The 11,541-nt window shown below is 43.2% G+C and overlaps 1 long non-coding RNA gene across 1 annotated transcript; it reads left to right on the top strand.

The window, feature by feature from the left end:
• The first annotated feature begins 585 nt into the window (after positions 1-585).
• LOC120717988 lies at positions 586-1,805 on the top strand. Its single transcript, XR_005692325.1, has 2 exons — positions 586-1,314; positions 1,698-1,805. It is a non-coding gene; the product is annotated as an uncharacterized LOC120717988 (long non-coding RNA).
• The last annotated feature ends 9,736 nt before the right edge of the window (positions 1,806-11,541 follow it).

Here is an 11,541-nt window from a genome sequence, read left to right as displayed (position 1 = left end):
CTGAGCTTCGGCGGACTGTATGGATCCTGCGAGGTAGAGAGGCCGTTAAGCGGCACCAACATAGTTGCATGGATTGCCGTAGGTGGAGGGCAAACCCAGCTTCTCAGCAAATGGCTGACCTGCCACCTGCCCGCCTCAGGCTGTTCAAACCTGCCTTCTATTCCACTGGCATGGACTGCTTTGGTCCTTTCTGGATCAAGATAGGCAGACGCAGGGAGAAGCGATGGGGCATTTTGTTTAAGTGCCTCACTACTCGGGCCGTCCATATAGACCTCCTGACATCCATCGACACTGACTCCTTTCTGATGGCCTTCCGAAGGTTCATTGCGAGAAGAGGGAAACCGGCAGAAGTTTACTCGGATCAGGGAACAAACTTCAAAGGAGGGGAAAAGGAGCTCCAGCAGGCGTTCTCCATCATGAGTCCGGACCTCCAGCAGAAACTGGCTAAGCAGCAGGTTCGTTTCCGCTTCAACCCACCTGCACCACCCCACTTTGGAGGCACTTGGGAAAGAGAAATCCGCTCTATCAAAAACGCCTTATACACCTCTGTTGGCTCTCAAACAGTGAGTGAGGAAGTACTCAGGACCGTTCTTACAGAAATCAAGGGTATCCTGAATGCCAAACCCCTAGGTTATGTTTCTGCTGATGTGGCTGACATCGATCCAGTGACCCCTAACTACTTGCTCATGGGGCGGCCTGACAGCTCCCTACCTCAGGTAGTGTATCCCAAAGAAGAAGCGCTAGGGAGGCGAAGATGGAGACATTCGCAAATCCTGGTGGGCAGATTCTGGTCATCTTTCATCAGACACTATTTGCCTAATCTCCAAACTCGCATGAAGTGGCAGAGACCCATGGAGGACATAACAGAGGGAGCGGTTGTTCTGCTGGTGGATCCACAGCTACCCAGAGCATCATGGCAGATTGGGAGAGTGACGAAGATTCTTACTGGTTCTGATGGCCACACCAGAACAGCAGAGGTGAAGATACGTGACAAAACATACACCCGGCCTATAGTACGTCTGATTGTGCTTCCGGCGATCAAGGATGAGGATGACCAGGTGGGGGAGCCCTCGTCTGTATAAACAGCCTTTCCATGGGCCAATTTGCACCGCAAATTGGGGGGCGGCTATGTTGGAAAGGCTGTCAGCTGTGTGGGGGGGGGGCCCCCCTTGTGGCGAGAGAGCACAGTTGCACTATTGAGCACATGTTCCAGTGATCAGAGTTGGAGCTAGCACATAGCAAGAGCCGCCTGGCAGACTGACTCTGCAGGGGATGTCTACACACGGTGTGAGTTGTGTGCGTCGCTAAAGAACTGTGAGTAGACGTGGAGCCATGCCTGAAAAGGACAGTTTTAGTCTTTTATGCCAATTAGACATTTAGTGGATGTAGAAGTGCAATGTGTATCGACCTGTTCGCTATGTGGCTAGTTCATGCTACTAATGCTACCTGTTATGCTACATACCTGCTAGCTGTAAGCTAAATGATTTGGTGTTTGTGATATATTGTTGTTGGGTGTATTGGCAATCAATGTCATGTACTGTAAGGGTTTGGGAGTAGTGTATGAAACTCGTGCATGTAGATGTTCATATAGGAATTCCCATTTGTAGTTCTGGTTAGATTCGAAGAACGCTAATGCATCATAATTCATGACTTAGATGTTTATTACATTCAGTATTCTGTATATGTTCTGTTCACAGACCACACACACCCACACCCCTCACCACTCTGTAAGCCTGCGGTTGCATTACTGTGTTGCTGTACTGTGCTGTTAAGCTGAGGAATCACAGTAAAGACGGTATAACCTTTATCTGTGCGTCCTGTGTGTTCTGACCGACACCCCAAGGTGAACACCACTGCTATTCAGCCAACGCCTATACAGTCCTGGGTTCAACCCAAATTAACATTGCTGAATGTAATTGATTAAAATGTTACAGATTAACTAATTTTATGTCTATAAACTAAAATATTACAATTCTAATGCAGTATATTTTAGGGTCCATTTAATTTATGAATTGTGCTAGATTTGTTTTTCTAGGTTGACGATTCCATTTTCTAAATTAATATTTTACTTGTTATTGACCCTGTATGTAGGGCTTGCACAAGCCAGTAAAAGTTTGCTAAATAAAGCCTTAAAGCCTTGTTTTTTCTTTGGGTCTGAATATTGATTATATTTGTTCTAAGGACATTTTATTTCTGACCATTATTGTGTTTTTTAATATGTCTTTTTATGAGCCTATGTCTCCTGTTCATCGGACAGTTATTTCCCGCACTTTAAACTCCTCCTCAGCACAGAAGTTCTCTGATGCTTTTAATTTAACATTATCCCCACAAAACGATGTTGATTTTTCTATAGATCTATTCAATTATCATTGTCTTTCGATCTTAGATGAAATCTGTCCGATTAAAATGAGACCTGTGCCTGTTTCCAAGTCTGTACCCTGGTTAAATGACAACATTCGTCTTATAAAACGTAATTGTCGTAAAACTGAGCGGTTATGGAGGAAAACCCGCTTAAATGTTCATTCTCCTTTATTTAAAGGATCTTTTAGCCTCCTTTAACAATGCTATTAGAGTTGCGAGGGCTGCTTACTTTTCTCAGTTGGTTGCAAAGAGCAGAGGTAATCCTAAAGTTTTATTTGATACTATTACTAATATTATTACTCCTGCTCCACCTGCTGCCATTAATTTCTTCTGTTGAAGATTGTGAAACTTTTCTTGCTTTCTTTTTAGAAAAAATTAGCAACATAAGGAAAAACTTGTCTTTTTCAGCGTCTGCGCTGTCTGCTCCCAACGCCAGCTCGGGCCTGTTGTTTTAGAAGGTTTTCACTTTGTTTCACTACCAGAGCTGGGAAAAATAGTTAGTGCAACAAAATTATCCTCTTGCTCTCTGATTTCTTACCTGCAATCATTATCAAAAATGTCTTTTACTCTACTGGTCCCTGTATCTTACTATAATTAATACCTCCTTGGCCTCGGGCATAGTCCCCTGCCTATTTTAAAAACTGCTGTTATACATCCCTTGTTAAAAAAGCCTAGCTGGACCCATCTCTCACTAGCAATTATAGACCGATCTCAAAAATTCCGTTAATTGCTAAGATTCTAGAGAAGATCGTGGCTAAGCAGCTTACAGCAGTTTTAGATAAATATAGTATTTCGACAAATTTCAATCTGGCTTTCGTAAAGGTTCATTTCCACTGAAACAGCCCTTCTTAGAGTTTCTAATGACATTTTGTTACAAAGCGATGCAGGTAATGTTCTGTTCTCTTAATGTTGGATCTTAACGTCGGCCTTTGATGCTGTTGACCACTATATTTTACTTAACAGGCTGAAATACTGGGTCGGTGTCTCTGGGACTGCATTGAAATGGTTCTCCTCGTATCTCTCTGAACGATATTCTTCTGTGGCAGTTTCTAAGTATAGATCATCTTCTGCGTCCCGGTCTTTGGTGTGCCACAAGGCTCTGTGCTGGGGCCTTTATTGTTTCTAGTTTATTTACTCCCTCTCCAGCACATTTTGAGCCCTTTTGAGGATATTTGTTACCATTGTTATGCGGGACGATATCCAACTCTATATATCGGTTTAAACCGGAAGAGGCTTCTAAGCTGTCGGCTTTTAAATGTGTGCTTGGAAACCATTAAAGGCTGGATGGCTGAAAACTTCCTCCAACTAAAGAAAATAAAACCGAAAGTCCTCTTATGTTGCCCCAGATAGACACATACCCAGTAATAATAAATGCTCTTGGGTCCTCTTTCAACGTTTGTAAAACCATCTGTCAGGAACTTAGGGATTATCCTTGATCCTGGCTCTTACGTTAGATAGCATGTTAAATCTCTTGTTCGGTCTTGCTTTTATCATCTAAGAAATATTTCTAAATTGAGCTCCTATAATATCCTATGCCGAACTGGAGATTGTTATTCATGCTTTTATCTCATCACGACTGGACCTATTGCAATTCCCTGATTTTACTTGTTTAAAACAAAGGTCTTTGGAGCGTCTGCAGATCGATCAGAATGCTGCAGCCATAGACTTTTGACGAAAGCTTCTAAATATTCACATATAACACCGTTGCTTATGCAGTTACATTGGCTTCCTGTCGAATTTAGGTCCATTTTAAGATTTGGTTTTAACTTTAAGGCTCTTCAACACCAAGCACCACCATATATTATTGAACTTTTACAGCCCTATGCCCCTAGTAGGTCTCTGAGGTCGAGTAGTCAGGGCCTACTTGTCATTCAGTATACGAGACTGAAAACTAGGGGTGATAGAGCTTTTGCTACTGTGGCCGCCAGACTGTGGAATTCCCTTCCTCAGGACTTACGATCCGCTGATTCATTGATTACTTTAAAAAACAGCTAAAAACACATCTTTTTAAAATTGCTTTTGCTAACTTTGTTTGTATCTTGTTTGTTTTTTTATTTTTATAATCTGTTATATCTTGTAAAGCACTTTGTGATTTTCTATCTAGAAATGTGCTATATAATAAAATTTTACTTACTTACTTACTTAATCATTATATAGTTGCTTCAAGCCTCATGCAAGCTAAATAACAACTCTGTCTACTCCAGTGTAAATTATGCCTCCTTGCACTCCAGTGATTCATTTCACATGTTTGTTTCCTTTCACATTATTTTTCTTGTTTTATACTAGTCAGTCAGCTGCAGGTGAAATCTGTCTGGTTGAATGAAGGTTTTTGAAACCTCAAATGTAATACCTTTATTTTTTATTTTGGTAAGGACTCATACCTCTGTCAACTGCAGGTGAAGTCTGGTAGACTGGATACGATGAAGGTCACCAATGAAAGGAAGAGCCCAGGGTCCAGGAGGAAAGTTTTTTGGCACTGTTCTTCAGAATATCAGTCAACAGTGGAAAAACTGTCAAAAATATTAAAATACTCCTGCCATCTATCCACTCCGAGCCGAGAAGATTGTATATTGACTCCATATCTTCTATTCAACTCTCCTGCTACAAGTGAACAGCAGACAACATGTCCAGGTATGTCAAGGTTCAACTTTTCATGGTCAACTCTGAACATAAGAGGACATGTTTGCTCTTCTGTGACAACAGCCTGTCTGGGGTAAGTCATATTGTGGAACCCATTAAATAAATCCTCCAAATGCCTTAGCTTTAACTTGACATTAAATCTAAATCCACTTAATAGGAACATATACACAGAACAACTAATGACTAATGATCTATCTCTGACTAGATACATCCTGAGAACAGGTCACAGGTTAACTTGTAACCTGAATCACTGATAGCGCTGCAGTCCCACCTCATGCTGAACGGTGAGCAAAGTGCAAACTTTAACACAAAGAAATCTCTCAGTGTAAAGAAACCTCAGTGTGATTTATTTTGCATTAATTAGATTTAGAAGGCCCTAAAGGTTCAGTGTGCATTACAGAGGATTGTAATATGGTTGTTCCCAGTTATTTCTTTTGTCAAGGTCTTGGGTCGGCGACGCAGTCTTTTCCTTTTTGGTATTATTACTCTTTGATTTCTTGATGTGTCTTTGTTAGTTCTTAGGTTTTGGTTCTGTGTTCCCACTGTTCTGTGTTAGCATTGTGCCTCTAGGTTTAGTCTGTGGATTTTCTTGTTTTACTTTGAAGGTTTTGTCTCATGTTATGTATTGTGCTTTACTTCCTTGTCTTGCCCAATTACGTTCCAGCTGTCTTGCCACCTGTTCCTCTTTCCCTCATGTTCCTCCATTGAGGATGTCCACAAGAAGAGATGTCTACGCCGAGCACACGTCATTCTCAGGGACTCCTCTCATCCTGCCAATAAACTCTTCCAGCTCCTCCCTCTGGAAGACTCTAACAGGACCCTAAGACTAAAACCAGCAGGTTTAGGAACAGCTTCTTCTCCACAGCTGTCACCCTACTGAACTCAGTCCCCTGCTGCTTCCATCCACGCTAATCTCCATCCATAACCCCTTATCCCTCTCAGGGACCATGATCATGATTCGCATTCATTTTGTAACATTCACCGTATGCTCATATTGGTTAATACTGTAGTTTAGGACACTGACATAGTATGCTCTCTGGTACAGTGCATACACTGTTAGCTATTATAGTCTACTCAGAGCACTACACTCCCACCGCTGTAGATATACTCATAGGACTCTGTAAATCTGTTTACCTTACAGCAGTACATTGGTACATATGTAGCACATCATGTATATATATTTAGATAATCTGTATATTTGTTCATAGTACATCTGTATATCTGCCCGTCTGTATAGGAATATAGAACATCTGTATGCTACACAGATCATCTGTATATCTGTACATATAGTCTGTAGTTCATCTGTATACTTCGTCTCTCCGTACATAATCTGTTCATAACCATTCCACCCTTTATACAGTGCGTGCAAAAGTATTCGGCCCCCTTGAAGTTTTTCTCATTTTGTCACATTACAGCCACAAACATGAATAATTTTTACTGGAATTCCTACGTGAAAGACCATACAAAGTGTTGTACACGTGAGACGGGGAACGAACAATCATACATGATTCAAACATTTTTGTTTGCGTAATTTATTCAGCCCCCTTTGGTCTGAGTGCAGTCAGTTGCCCATGAAGTCCAAAGAACACACCAGACAGGTCACGGATAAGATGTACACCACTTTGTATTGGTCTTTCACGTGGAATTCCAATAAAATTGATTCATGTTTGTGGCTGTAATGTGACAAAATGTGGAAAAGTTCAAGGGGGGTGAATACTTTTGCAAGCCACTGTAGTACCCTTATCTGTATATATTAGTATATCCGTACATCTGCCTGTAGTACATCTGTATATTTGCTTAACATATCTGTATGTAATCTGCTCTTATTGCACTTACTACTCTTGCACTTCTTATTAGATGCAAACTGTATTTCGTTACACTGTATTCATAGCTGTGTAATGACAATAAAGTTGAATCCAGTCATAATCCTAATCACTTTGCAATATGTAACATGTGCAATGTTATATATTACTGTATATAAAATCCATATTTATTCTTGAGTATGTACTTAGAGAACTGTGCACTTTTACCTTTTCTTTTTCTTTTTTTTTTTTGCATGTTTCCACTGGGCAGAAGTTTCTTTCAATCTCATTGTACATAGATCTATTCTATTCTATTATCAACATAGCACTTGTAGCTAGTGGGACATGATGATTTGCTTCTGTCTGCTTACTGTCTGGGATGGAAGATGACAAAGAGTTATTAAAAGTGGGCCAACATTTCTCTACAACTATGTGAGAGACAAGTCATACAGAATGAAAATATTTAAAGTTACTGTTGCTAAAGATAGTTTTTGTTTTTTAAAGTACTGCAGTGTCCTGTGAAACGTTTCCTTTTCACATAACTGAATGCAAAGGCAGTTCATTTAAAAAAAGTATCCTTTTCTAATAGCAAATGGTTATTTTATGAAGTAATTTATTGAGATTGAAATCTCCTTTACACATGAGATTCAACAACAAAAGCATAAACAAAGTATCAGTAAGAAAAAATAGTTACAAGTTGCTGTACTGAATCTCCATAGACAAGGAAGGACAATAAGGTGCACTGACCAGTAGTTATACAGGTGAGGAAGGCATCTCAGCTGTTTAACTTCTCTCACGGAGAACCATTTAAAAAATTATATAGATAAAAGAAGAAAATTTCAAAGTCCATCATCTCAAAGATGGACTTGTGTGAAGATTTGCTGGTTTTCTGCTATTATTTTCAGATTTCATTCTTTTGGTAAGTGATCATTTGAAAAAAGTATTTTATGTGTGTAATAATCTCTAAATAAATTATTTACAGGTTCAACAAATCCAAATGTGCAGAGAAAATATCATAAGTACGACGTTTTGGTGATTCCCTTGAGAGGTAATGGTCTGTGGATTTATTGCATCAGGATTATTTATTTGTGAGGTCATATTTATTCAGAAAAATATGCAAAATTAAAATACGTTCAAATTCAATTTAAAATATATATTACTTATTAATTACTTACACTAGAGCGCTAGAGATAGACAGAGAGAACAGTAAAGCAGATATTCTTTATGCATTTGCATCAAAAACAATAGCCAGAAGACAGTCATTGAGAGCGCAGGAGAGAAACAGACATGCTCAGCTGAGGATAACTCGTGCTCTAACGTGGCACAGCACACAGACGATAAGGTTTGGGACTGCGCGTGGCTCCCAAAATGAAGTCCAGACTGGGTTTCTCTCCAGCAGGTGCAGTAACTGAAAACTTCTGCAGCAGGGAGGTGAAAAACAGGAATAACTCCATCCTGGCCAGCTGCTCCCCAAGACACACACGCTTACCTGAGAATACACAAGACTACATGTTTAAATACATAATTTACAGGGTTTCCACGCTAATCACAGCTTATAACAGTTATTTATTCATTTAGATCAACAAATAAAGCACAAGAACATTTAAAAGCACACAATTTAATGCAAGGAACAAGCAGCAGAGTTATCTGCTAATCTGTATCTACTTCACCACTTTTATCACTGTATTGAGTAGTGTAAATATGATTATGCTACAAATAATCAAAATAAAATGTTACATATACAAAAAGTTGACCATAAGCAGCAACATGTAACATTTTTTAAACTTCTGCCTAAAACAGCATTTACCAGAGTTTTAAAGGATTGCAACTGATGACTAACCTGCAGAAAAGGGAATGAAGGCCTCCCTCTTCCTAAATTTTCCATCCTGGTCCAGAAAGTGTTGAGGGTTGAAGGAATGTGGAGTTTCCCACATAGACTCATCATGTAGAACAGAGTGCAATGGAGCCAAGATCTTGGTGCCCTGAAAAATACCATTTGTTCAAATTGCAGGATTTGAACTTCCCGTTGGCTACAGTTCTTTAGCATCAACACTTGGTATTTGAGTATCTGAGTATTTGAGTTGTAACTGTTCTTTGTTCATTACTTATGATCCCGTGTCGGGGTGTTTCCAGAGGTGGGAAGTAACAAAGTAACTTTATTACTGTAACTAGAATTTTCAATTGTATTCTATTCTATCTTATTCTATTTATGTATATAGCGCCAAATCACAACAACGAGGCGCTTTTTATTGAACAGTAGATCATACAATAATAGATACAGAGAAAACCCAACAATCATATGACCCCCTATGAGCAAGCACTTTGGTGACAGTGGGAAGGAAAAACTGCCTTTTAACAGGAAGAAACCTGCGGCAGAACCAGGCTCAGGGAGGGGCGGGGCCATCTGCTGCGACTGGTTAGGGTAAGAGAAGGAAAACAGGATAAAGACATGCTGTGGAAGAGAGACGGAGGTAATAACGTGTTTGATTCAATCAGAGAGGTCTATTAACACAGTGAGTGAGAAAAGAGACTGGAAAGGAAAAACTCAATGCATCATGGGAATCCCCCATGCCTACGTCTATTGCAGCATAACTAAGGGAGGATTCAGGGTCACCTGGTCCAGTTTTCAGGTATCTGTATTTGAATATTTATTCTTCTGACAACTTTTTACTTTACTCCCTACATTTTTAAACAAATATCTGTACTTTCTACTCCTTACGTGTTCAGAAAATGCTCATTACTTTACGTTCAGTGTTATCATTTATAACGTTTATACTCGGGGGTTAAAGTTGGCCGGAACTTTAATAAGGCAGGTGTCTGTATGTTGTGTTGGCGGTACTTCAGCATCTAGCTAGTGCTACATAAGGAGGATGCATGAAGCGAGTGTTTTTTAAGTGGCATGCAATTTAAAAATCAATGTTTCTCTGGGCTGGGGCCCTGGCCGGGCCTCGGGGCCTTGGGTCCTGGTTTGTGTGTTGCCGGGGTTGTGGGCGGGTGGGTGCATGGGGGCCCATCCTTGGCGCAGGGTGCCGCCGGTGAGTCGAGCCACCTGGGGGGCTCTTCAACTGGTGGGGGAGATTGTTACACCTTGCAGGAGCTTTCCTCTCCTCAGGAACTCTCTGCAGGAGGGGGAGATACAGGAGAGGTGGAGGAAGATCTCAGCCTGGGCGTCTATTGTCTCACGTAGTCTGGAAGATGAGTGGATGGTGGGGTGGGTGCAGTTTTCTCTGTGGTGGGGTTGGGTGGACTGTCCCGGGCTCTGTGGGGCCGGGGGGCGCTGCTGGATGGGCCTGGGCCCCCTTTCCCTGGCGGGTCGCGGAGTATGGGAGTGCCTACTGGGGTCAGCGGGGGAGCTGGCCCCAGGGAGGGGTCGCCTGCCCCTCCCTTCCTTCCCTCCCCATCTCCAGCTGCCTCCCTCTTCCCGCTCCACCACAACCACCCACACATGCAGGGCCTTGGAGTAGGGGTATGTCACCAGGGTGCAGAGGAGGCTCCCCCCCCCCCCCCCCCCCCCGTCCCCTTCTGGCTGCCTCTGCCTCAATTTTATCCCACAACTTAGACATTCACATTACTCACACTCTCATTACACATACATATAGGATCTTGGGGGTGGGCACGATACACGGAGTCCAAATTACCATCAGGGTGTACACCTCACCCCTGGCGTCGTTGCCCACCTCTCAATTTTGAATACACGTAGACATTGAGGGCTAGCAGGAGGGACTATGCGCTTACCTGCTGCTCTCTGGCAGGTAGCTCCATGCCCTCCTGGGTTTTAATTGCACCTTAGAACACACATGCATCAACACTACAATGAGCGGGTGGAGGGAGGTTTGGAGTCTTCTCTCACCCCCGTTCTCTGCGGCCTGCTGGAGCGGGGGGGCTAGGAGGAGTTGGCCGTCCGACTGCGGTCTGGAGTGTGGGGCCTCCCTGCTGCTGCGGAGTCAGGGCGGTCTGCCTCTCCCCACCGCAGGGAAAAGGGTAACACCACCTGGGTCTGGGTGCAGTTCCCCCCTCCAGGGGCAAGGGTACCTAGACCCGGTTCGTAGAGTACGCTTGGGGAGTGTGATCGTGTGTACAGCGTCTCTTTATGTCTGTCTCCACGTTGGTTGAGTGTGGAGTAAGTGCATATGAGAGCATGAGGGTGGGAATGGATGTTTGTATCTGTGTGTGCCTGTATGTCTGTGTCTATATGTCAGGTTGGGTATCAGACGCCACTTCTCTGGGGACATCTCAGGCCCTCCAAGGTTTGGAGGCCTATCTCCACCCACCACCACTTCCCCTGCCAGTGGCGGACTCCCTCAGGTGTCGGTGTGTTGGTGGTTCTTTGTGTCTGGGGGTGGGTGTCCGGGTACACACCGGCTCACTCCTTGGCGGCCGCTTATCGGGGCCTGGAGCCTGGGGCTCCCTCGGGCCACTTCGGAGGTGGGGTGCCCCCGGCCTCTCGGCCTGGGGCTCGGTCACTCAGGCACAGCTGGCTGCCAGCGGAGCTCACAGGCGCGTCACTGCAACTCCCCCTGGCTTCTGCTCTCCGGCTGCTGAGTGAGCCCTCATCTGGGACTTTCCTCAGCTCTTACTGGGACAGTGGCGCGGCTGCCCCTCTGTTGGTCTTCCTTGGTCTCTTGTGTTCTGGGGGCCTCTGGATGTCTGGAGTTTTGATCTCCTCCATACCTGCTTCATACCCTGGAGGACGGGGCTATGGCTCCCCACACTCCCTAGCAGATCGTTACATGGAGAA

This window comes from Simochromis diagramma, unplaced genomic scaffold, assembly GCF_900408965.1.
Source record: "Simochromis diagramma unplaced genomic scaffold, fSimDia1.1 OVJJ01000407.1, whole genome shotgun sequence".
Lineage (NCBI taxonomy): Eukaryota > Metazoa > Chordata > Actinopteri > Cichliformes > Cichlidae > Simochromis > Simochromis diagramma.
Note: the sequence above shows the minus strand (reverse complement) of the source record. Positions and strands in the feature narration are given on the sequence as shown.